Consider the following 10710-nt stretch of genomic DNA (forward strand, 5'->3'; position numbering starts at 1 on the left):
GCCTCTGAAGAACACGTCCCAAATTTGAGACTTGTCACAAACTGAAGTGTTCTGGTGAAAATTTTGTCTTTATCTGCTGCACTATGTGTCTGAAATACCTTTGCGTGGTACAGAACATATAACTCACAGTTCCAATTACACCACAGAACAGTTTGAGTGTCTTAAAGGATAAGTTTACCGTTTTCTGGTTTGATTGCAAACTCTATTTTAAAAAACTGAACTTGTCCTTTAAGTCCAGTTTGATTGCAAAAAGTCTGCTTTACCACAGGTGATAACCCAAAATAACTTAATTTCATTTGAAAGAAGGCCTCATTAACATGTTATTAGCATATTTTAATATTAACATATTTTATAGTTTGTTGATTTTAATCAAGTTCAACCAAGTATCACCAGCTGATATTAAATTAAGATAATTATGTACAATAAAATCGTCAGAAGCTCACTAATTTGCAGTTTCTCACCCAAAGACAAATTCTGGCATACAAACATTGTGTACAGCACAGAAAAGAGATGAAAGGTTCAACTTTTATTTTTGTCCCCGCTGACTCTGAAAAATGCAGACAAAAGAAATTAAATTCCTAACAAATTGGCAACTCAGCAAAAAAGAAAATTGCATTATACCTACTCCAAGTTACATAATTAAGAACAATAAAAATATACAAATCCACTATAATCTTAAACAAACCAACAAGGGATTTATTCAACTTTTAAATTTACAGTATCATTACTTCCCATTACAGCACAAGCTGCTGTGCACAAGTGTGCTCGTGCTGAAAAATAACACAGCATCTGAAAAAGACCAGAAATATTCAACCACAAGACGCACATGGACAACACACAAACATGTGCATTACAATCATGGTCTCCTGAACAACCTGACATCAGGTCAGTTGGTTGCGATGAACAGGAGGTAGGCCTACGCCATGAACACTGAACACACAAATGGGAGGAACCATGCATTAGTCATACTGCAGATGCCGCTTTTGGTTTTAGAAACATTTACTTTTGTTTTGTTTTAAAGAGAGCCCCATCCAGAAATATGACAGAATAAAATACTGCAGATGAAAATGCTCTTCAGGATTCAGACCTTCTATGAGTTGGGGAAAAGGTGACAAGAAGTTCACACACAAAAAAAGAAAAACAAACAGACTCACTGGGTAAACTCAATAAAATTTTTGGCATCCAATAAATATACGCATCCCCAACTCAACGTAACGCCACACAAAATTTACATAATCTAATTAAGGCAATATGTATTTCTTGGATAGAAATCCTGCTCAATTGAGTTTATCCAATGACTAATTTTTTTTCCAGGGTGAGACAGTAAGTGTAAATTTCAAACTTTAATAGGTTTTATTTAAGCTCAGAGAAAAACTATAGCATTTACTTTTACATGTTATATTTTACAAAAATGATCTCAAAATGTGGGTCAACATTGTGAAACAAAAGCTATTTCTACGCTTTCATTTTAACTTTGAAGGTTATTTCACATTTTTCTATCCATCCATCCTTCCATTTTCTAAGCCTGCTTATTCCACTTAAGAGTCACAGGGGAGTGGAGCCTAACCCAGCCGTTGTCACACCTTTCTTGAATAAAATTGCACAGACCAACTATACACAGTAAAAGAAAATTAACAACCTGCTACAAAAATGACAACTGACAGCAACTGTCAGCTTTAAGAGATGTGGAAGTTGGGTCAATAATGAGACACCCAAGACCTTTAGAGGAGACCAAATTAACCCCCCCAAGATTTGATAAACAGTCTGAACAATCACCCAGGTTTGTAACAGTATTTGTAAGTGTGAGCCAGTTACAGTCACATTCTGTGCATCAATTAATGCAGTATGATATAAAAATGAATGCATGAATAAAAAAAAAAACCTGGACTATGATATTTTGTTTTTAAACAGAGTACATCTACAGCTGATATGCAGGCATCAAGACAAAAGCCAACATAAGCATCAATGTCTCGTAAATGAATAAACCCTAATGATGCCAAATCACACAAATGACTAACATAGCCGCTGACGACAAATTAGGAAGTTTATAGTTTATTAAAACACTATAATATTCAATCTAAATGATTACTTAAAAAAAAAAAGCAAAATTCCTAAGCAAGTGAGTGCATAATGCATGGTCCAGTGTACTCTATTTGTTTCAAGTTAAGAAAAAACAAAACAGCAATCTTCATCCCTGAAAGCAACTCAAGTTTCTTAGAATACAACAATGAACATTTAGGCATTTCTATTTTTTACTTGCTACCACTACCTATCCTGTGATAAACCTTTGATAATAAAAGTAAGGAAATGAATGTTCAAAATCTCCAGTGTGGCCCAGCCACCTTGAGGTCCGTTTATAGATCAGATAATAAATACAGGAATCCAAATAGTCTACAACAGCAAATATTTTTGGAAAGGTTCTTTTTTTTTGCCCCCTCATGCATACAAACAAGCATTCATCTCACAGACTAGGAGCTTTTTAAACCCTCGTTTCTACTCTGAAGTTACTCTATACAGTGCAACGGTATGGCAGCAAATGGATAGCAGTGCTTTCATATTTTCTTTTCTAAAAAAGGAATGGAAAAATAAAAATATGTACACAACACAATGAAAAAGCAGTAGTTTCATCTTTTGGTCCGGTGTCCACAGACACAACTGCTTTTGAAAAATGCTTCCTCATATCAACAACAGTAGTTTCCATGTGATCTAGTGAAGGCCTGTAAGGAAGAAAAAGCAACACATTAGGATGCTTCACACTCACAGGGATTAAAGTGCAAAAAACAACAAAACAAAACAAAACACAAAAAAAAAAAAAAAAAAAAACTTTTTTTATAGCCAAATCACAAGCTGTTCAACTATCGTTTTATAGAAATCCTTTTGCACTCACATCCTAGGATTACAGGTAAAACAAGGTGGAGGCAGTTAAGAAAAGAGCAAGTTGTTTTCCTGCTGAACAAAATTATATTTCACTCTAATAGTCAGCATGAGGCAATTATGAATTTTGACCTAATCGGTACCGGGGGGGGGGAGACAACAAAAAACATGGCCTACACAAAAATGTATGATAGCCATCCCAGGGTGGTAGCTGGAGCCAGGTAGGGGTCAATAAAGAATTACACAGAGGTCAAACGTTCCAATCATGTTGAAAACTATGTCACATTATTTGTCTGATCATAACAATTCCAAAAAAGTAGTGTTTGGACTATCTATGATAGAATGTTCTGGAGTTATGGGGTAAAAACAGCAAAAATGTTGACAAAGGTCAATTTCAGTTTGTACAGGGATCAAAAGTTAAAGTTTCTCCAATTTCAGCAAAAAATGATGCAAATTATTGGTTGAAATAAAAGGATCAATAAATGGAATAGTTTTGACTGTGTTGAATGCTTTGTCTCAAAAGTAAAGGTCAAACAAGGTCTACATCCATTAAATTCTATGACATGTGACATGTTACCCTGTAACATGATAACTAAGCATGACAGATGGTGCAAACTATTCCTTTTTAGAACCCTATTAACTCAAACAATAATTTGCATAATTTTTTTTTACTGAAATTCGAGCAACTTTAATATTTGACCCCTGTACAAACTGAAATTGACCTTTGTCACCATTTTTGCTGTTTTGACCCCATAACATTCCATCACAGATAGTCCAAACTATACCTTTTTGGAAATGTTATGATCAGACAAGTAACGTGACATAATTTTCAACATGATTGGAGCATTTTTAAAGTTTGACCTCTGTGTAATTCTTCACTGATCCCTAGCTGGCTACTACCCTGGGATGGCTATCATACATTTTTGTGTAGGCCATGATACACTGAGGCTGGATTATAAGTGTCGTTTTTTTTCCCCTCAAGAGGTACTGAAAACCTGCTTGGCCCATGGACTAGAACCACTGCTGCTCTTTTCTAAAGCAGCCATCAAATTATAGAAAGACTTTAACCTACACATGATGCAATAATTCAGGATAAACACATATTAAGGGGACAGCTTTTACTTAATTCAATACCAACTAAAATTTATTAGGCTAAATAAAAAACTTTTGGCAAGCTTTTATTTGTCAATTACTCTGATGACTTGCACTGGATGGAATCAGCCACAGCTGCTGGTAGCCTCAGGCAGATGTGTTTTGCACAGTTTCCCCTTTTCTTTGCCTTTATCCCAAATTGATATTACAACCTACATGTTTGTTTGATAAGATTACCGACCCCATGAGCCATAATCATGTTAATATATTTGGCTTCCCTCATCCTAACTGTTCTGATTCTAAAGCTAGAACCACAAACAGACCCAGTCATGTCAGAACTTAGACATGATGCCAAAAAAGGATAGTTACTGCTTCACATCCCACTTTAGCTATGCAGAAAAATTAAGTTATTTTTATAAGGCTTATCAATTAGACATAGTACAGAACTATAGTAAAACAGTCCCAGATTAATACTGACTTAAGCATTTTAGTTGTTAAAATAATTAGTAGTATTTATGAGTACGAAAAAAATGGACTGCATTTATATAGCGCTTTTCCATCTGCATTAGACCCTCAAAGTGCTTTACAATAATGCCACACATTCACCCCGATGTCAGGGTGCTGCCATACTAGGCTCTCACTACACACCGGGAGCAACTAGGGCAGGGGTGGGCAACTTGTTCCAGAAAGGGCCAAGAGGGTGCAGGTTTTCTTTGCAGCCACTGACTCCACCAGGTGATTTCACTGATCAACTGATTCCATCTGCTCAAAGTTGCCCACCCCTGAAGTACGGGAATAAGGACCTTGCCCAAGGGCCCTTAGTGATTTTCCAGTCAGCATGGATTTGAACCGAGGATCTTCTGGTCTCAATGCTTAACCACTAGATCATCACCAAATTTTAGAGCACTTCATGTTTCTGTCTACTAATAAGCTTTATGGAGATGTTGATTTTCTTTTCCCACAGGACTTGGCACCTGTCCACATCCCTCGAGCTTTCCTCAGTCATCTGTCTACCTGCTTCTCCATCCCAAATGTGTGACTTCTGTCCCTCAGAGGGCGGGGGGGGGGGGGGGTGTTCCATCTCCCCCACAACACCCTCATTTCACCTGGATCAGCTGCTGGTTTACAGTGTCTTGGTGGGTAGAATGGAGACGTTGTGTATTTCTGTGTAAAGCATGACCTGATTGAAAGAAGGCTTTATCAGTCCTTTTTACATCATGTCATCCTCAGAAAGAGATTTTAGGTGTATTTGAGAAAAAAAAGTGTTAGTATTTGTTGTTAAAGCATCATGGGTCTTTAGCTGTTTTTAGTTTAACCACAGTGAGGACACTAAGGGTGGCACAGAGTCTGAAAGAAGAGCATAAAAATGTCTGTCAAACTCACTGCAAGTGTGCTGGTCTTTGCTCGGTGTGTCGTCACTCTGCTGAGACACAGAAACGACGTGAACTGTTTTCTTTTCAACTCGGAGTTGCTGCGCAAAGCAGCAGACTTACTGCGTCAAATGCTGATATGTCGTGAATACGGGCACGGGATTACTGGTTCACAGAATGAACGTTTTATAACAGTACCCAAACTCCTAACAGGTACCAGTACAAAAGTTGCAGCAAAAGCTCACATGCCCACGACATAACCTCACTCTCAACAACAGTAAACAGAAGCAGCTGATTGGTACACTGCATGTCATAATCAATGCTCTAATAAGACCCCCCCGCCTTATTTTTTTTTTTAAATAGTTATCGGATCTGCATTAATGATCTCTCTTCTCATTCCATTTTCCAATGTCATCTACAAGCATCATGGTCAATAGAGACTCCTGTCTGATCTGACCTGTCCATTACACTGCAAACAAGACAGGGATGAGTGCCTCAATCTTGAATGCATCAGTTATTCCTACTGCACACCTCATCATAGTCACACTGTCCTTTATACATATCCTGCACCACCTTCAAAAACTTCTCTACCATTTCCGACTTCCTCATACCATAATACCACAACTCTTCTCTTGACAACCTATCATACGCTTTCTATAAATCCACAAACACAAACAAATTCTTTTTGGTCTGCTTCATACTTCACCAGTTTTCTCAAAGCACAAATTCCATCTGTAGGGCTCTTCCTCAGCACGGAACCATATTGCTGTTTTTATCCTCTTCATACCCATACATCCATTTTCTTTTTAACCTGAAGCTTATATCTGAGTCTATAAATGAGAACTTTACAGCACTGTACCTGCAATAACTACATTGTTTCAAAGTCAGTTCAAATGACCAGTCATTTAGTTTTTAATAACTAAGCAGCTTGAAAAATTACTACTACTTGAGATCTGTCAACAGACAAAAGCCTATATCAAACACAAATCAGCTGTCTCGTCAGTCAAACAAAATAAATTGAAGTTGCTGCAGATGGCTCATGTGAGTCAGAGCAACAGGCAAACACACAAATAAAGTACATACAGGTTGGAAAAAGGAGAAGCAACATCCCAATATGACATGTTAGAGTGACCTGTGTGACTGAATTATAAAATAGAGAGCAAGAATGTGGCCTCAATCAAGCCCATACAACAAAACAAAAAAACAACAACAAAGAAAGGCAAGGAAATGTATCTAATTTGCAAAAGCAGTATTTAAGCTTGTTAGCTAATCTCATTATTTCCACATTGAAGATTTACAGTCTTTATTTTTGAAGATCAAACTAATTTCAATCATTTGTGTTAAATACATTTTTCTTGCATTTCCCTATTCAGGTTTTATAATGAAACACTTTGTAAGCCTTGATCTGACATTTGACAGTTATTACCACTGATAAATTACTGCTGAAGCTCTAACAATAAAATAAATTAATGATTAACAATTGTGGCTGTGACAGATAAAGTTGTGTAACGTGTGCTCTGTTACTGGAACTGCAAATGTAAGCTGCACCTTTGTGATTGGCGAATCAGTTACACTGTAGTTGCTATAAAAAGCTGCAGTCATATGGAAGGATAATTGTTGTGGTACTGTTGAAGGAAGTCCCCTGATTCAGTGAAGTTGTGTCACTTCTCTGTTGAGAGCGGCAGAGCAGACAGAGTTCTTATGCAAACAAATGAACAAGGGTGTGTTCACCTCCATATATGGCTGAGAGTGAGAGTGGAGATGAAGCTTGTGCTTGTGTGCAGTTTCACAATAATTAAAGCACTCCGAGACACTCTGGATTACTGAACACAAACTTAACCACACCCCCACCGCAACAAATAAACAAAAACCATGTGTACCGTGCATCCAGAAAGTATTCACAGCACTGCACTATTTCCACATTTTATGTTACAACCTTATTCCAAAATGAATGAATTTCATCTCCCCCACCCCTCAAAATTCTACACACACAATACCCCATAATGACAATGTGTGTGCGTATGGTACTCCTTCGTAAAAGGCCCATGACAGCCCACCTGCTGTTTGTCAAAAGGCACCTGAAGGACTCTCAGACCATGAGAAACAAAATTCTCTGGTCTGATGAGCCAAAGATTGTGCTCTTTGGCGTGAATGCCAGGTGTCATGTTTGGAGGAAACCAGGCACTATCCCTACAGTGAGACATGGTGGTGGGAGCATCATACTGTGAGGATGTTTTCGGCAGCAGGAACTGGGAGATGAGTCAGGATTGAGGGAAAGATGAATGCAGGAATGTACAGAGACATCCTGGATGAAAACCTGCTCCAGAGCGCTCGTGACCTCAGACTGGTGTGACGGTTCATCTTTTAACAGCACACAGCAAGATATGAAAGGATTGGCTTCAGGCCAACTCTGTGAATGTCCTTGAGTGGCCCAGCCAGAGCCCAGACCTGAATCCGATTGAACATTTCTCAAGAGATCTGAAAATGGCTGTGCAGTGTTTCAATTCAATCAGCCTATAAAGCACCAAATCACAACAAAAGCCGCCTCAAGGCGTCTCATACAGAACATTTCAATAAAAAATTTAAAATAAGTAAAAATTAAAAACTTCAAATACATAATTAAAACAGAAGTAAAAGAATAAAACAGATAAAAAAAATAAGCTATTCATAAGAAAGAGAACAAAAACAGGTTTTAAGTCTTGACTTAAAAATGTCCACGGATTCCGACTGCCTCATGGTCGCAGGAAGACCATTCCACAGAGCGGGTGCACAATAAGAAAAAGCTCTTTGACCCGCTGACTTCTTCTTCACCCTGTTTGAGTGAGGAAACATAACTTCATGCTTCCAGAGCGGCAAACTCTGCTCAAATGCAGCATATGTGTCTGTAAGCTAGGAAAATACTTCTCTTCATCGCTGAACTCCGTTCCTTCTGCAACACCGGGCTTACAGCCATAGGGCTCAGCACAAACAAACAACACCTCCAACAACTATTTGAAATGTGAACTTATCAGACCACAACACACTTTTCAACAATGAGCTCGGGCCCAGAGAAGGCGGTGGCATTTCTGGATGTTGTTGATGTATGGATTTCACTTTGCATGGTAGAGTTTTAACTTGCACTTAGCACGAAGATGTAGCGACGAACTGTATTAACTGACAGCAGTTTTCTGAAGTGTCCCTGGGCCCACGCGGTAAGATCCTTTACACAATGATGTCAGTTTTAATGCAGTGCCGCCTGAGGAACAGAAAGTCACGGGCATTCAATGTTGGTTTTAGGCCTTGCCGCTTACGTGTATAAATTTCTCCAGATTCTCTGAATCTTCTGATTATATTATGGACTATAGATGATGGAATCCCTAAATTCCTTGAAACTGAACATTGAGAAACATTGTTCTTAAACTGTTGAACTATTTTTTTTCACGCAACTGGTCACAAAGTGGTGATTCTCACACCATCTTTGCTTGTAAATAGCTGAGCCTTTTGGGGGTGCTCCTTTTATACCTAATCATGACACTCACCTGTTTCCAATTAACCTGTTCACCTGTGGAATGTTCAAAACAGGTGTTCTTTGAGCATTCATCAACTTTCCCAGTCTTTTGTTGCTGCTGTCCCAGCTTTTTTGAAACGTGTTGCAGGCATCCATGTCAAAATGAGCAAATACAGTGGGGCCAAAAACGATTTAGTCAGCCCCTGATTGTGCAAGTTCTCCTACTTAGAAAGATGAGAGGGGTCTGTAATTTTCATCATAGGTACACTTCATCTATGAGAGACAAAATGAGGAAAAAAAAAAAAAATCCAGGAAATCACATTGTATGATTTTTTAAAATAATTTATTTGTAAATTATGGTGGAAAATAAGTATTTGGTCACCTACAAACAAACAAGATTTCTGGCTCTCATAGACCTGTAACTTCTTTAAGAAGCTCTTCTGTCCTGTATTAATGGCACCTGTTTGAACTCGTTATCTGTATAAAAGACACCTATCCACAACCTCAAACAGTCAGACTCCAAACTCAACCATGGCCAAGAACAAAGAGCTGTCAAAGGACACCAGGAAGTAAATTGTAGACCTGCACCAGGCTGCGAAGAGTAAATCTACAATCAAAAAGCAGGTTGGTGTGAATAAATCAACTGTGGGAGCAATTGTAAGAAAATGGAAGACATACAAGACCATTGATAATCTCCCTCAATCTGGGGCTCCACGCAAGATGTCATCCCGTGGGGTCAAAATGATCATGAGAACGGTGAACAAAAATCCCAGAACTACACGGAGGGACCTGATGAATGACCTGCAGAGAGCTGGGACCAAAGTAACAAAGGCTACACACTATGCAGAGAGGAACTCAAATCCTGCAGTGCCAGGCGTGTTCCCCTGCTTAAGCCAGTACGTATCCAGGCCCGTCTGAAGTTTGCCAGAGAACATATGGATGATCCAGAAAAGGATTGGGAGAATATCATGTGGTCAGATGAAACCAAAATAGAACGTTTTAGTAAAAACTCAACTAGTCATGTTTGGAGGAAGAAGAATGCTGAGTTGCATCCCAAGAACACCATACCTACTGTGAAGCATAGGGGTGGAAACATCATGCTTTGGGGCTGTTTTTCTGCAAAGGGGACAGGACGACTGAACCGTGTTAAGGGAAGAATGAACGGGGCCATGTATCATGAGATTTTAAGACAAAACCTCCTTCCATCAGTGAGAGCATTGAAGATATAACATGGCTGGGTCTTCCAGGATGACAATGATCCCAAACACACCACTCAGGCAACGAAGGACTGGCTCCGTAAAAAACATTTCAAGGTCCTGGAATAGCCAAGCCAGTCTCCAGACCTCAACCCCATAAAAAAGTTGTTGATGGAGTTGAAAGTCGATGTTGCCCAGCAACAGCCCCAAAACATTACTGCTCTAGAGGAGACCTGCATGGAGGAATAGCCAAAATACCAGCTACAGTGTGTGAAGACTTACAGGAAACGTTTAACCTCTGGTATTGCCAACAAAGATTATGTTACGAAGTATTGAGTTGAACTTTTGTTATTGACCAAATACTTATTTTCCACCACAATTTACAAATAAATTCTTTAAAAATCCCACAATGTGATTTCCTGGATTTTTTTTCTCATTTTGTCTCTCATAGTTTAAGTGTACCTATGATGAAAATTACAGACCTCTCTCATCTTTCTAAGTAGGAGAACTTGCACAATCAGGGGCTGACTAAATACTTTTTGGCCCCACTGTATTTGCACAAAAGCAATAGATTATCAATCTGAACATTAAATATCTTGTCTTTGTGGTGTATTCAATTGCATATAGACTGAAGAGGATTTGCAAATCATTGTATTCTGTTTTTATTTACAATTTACACAATGTCCCAACT

General features: G+C 38.6%; 1 protein-coding gene across 2 annotated transcripts in view; it reads right to left on the reverse strand.

Moving 5' to 3' along the window:
• Positions 1–508: 508 nt before the first annotated feature.
• Positions 509–10710, reverse strand: part of cdc42se2 (CDC42 small effector 2) — a 32179-nt gene continuing 21977 nt past the window's right edge. For both annotated transcript variants that reach the window (XM_034188270.1, XM_034188262.1), the window contains exon 5: positions 509–2717. The gene's annotated coding sequence lies outside the window, so the exon portion shown is untranslated. The remainder of the gene's footprint in view (positions 2718–10710) is intronic.

This window comes from Thalassophryne amazonica, chromosome 2, assembly GCF_902500255.1.
Source record: "Thalassophryne amazonica chromosome 2, fThaAma1.1, whole genome shotgun sequence".
NCBI classification, from domain to species: domain Eukaryota; kingdom Metazoa; phylum Chordata; class Actinopteri; order Batrachoidiformes; family Batrachoididae; genus Thalassophryne; species Thalassophryne amazonica.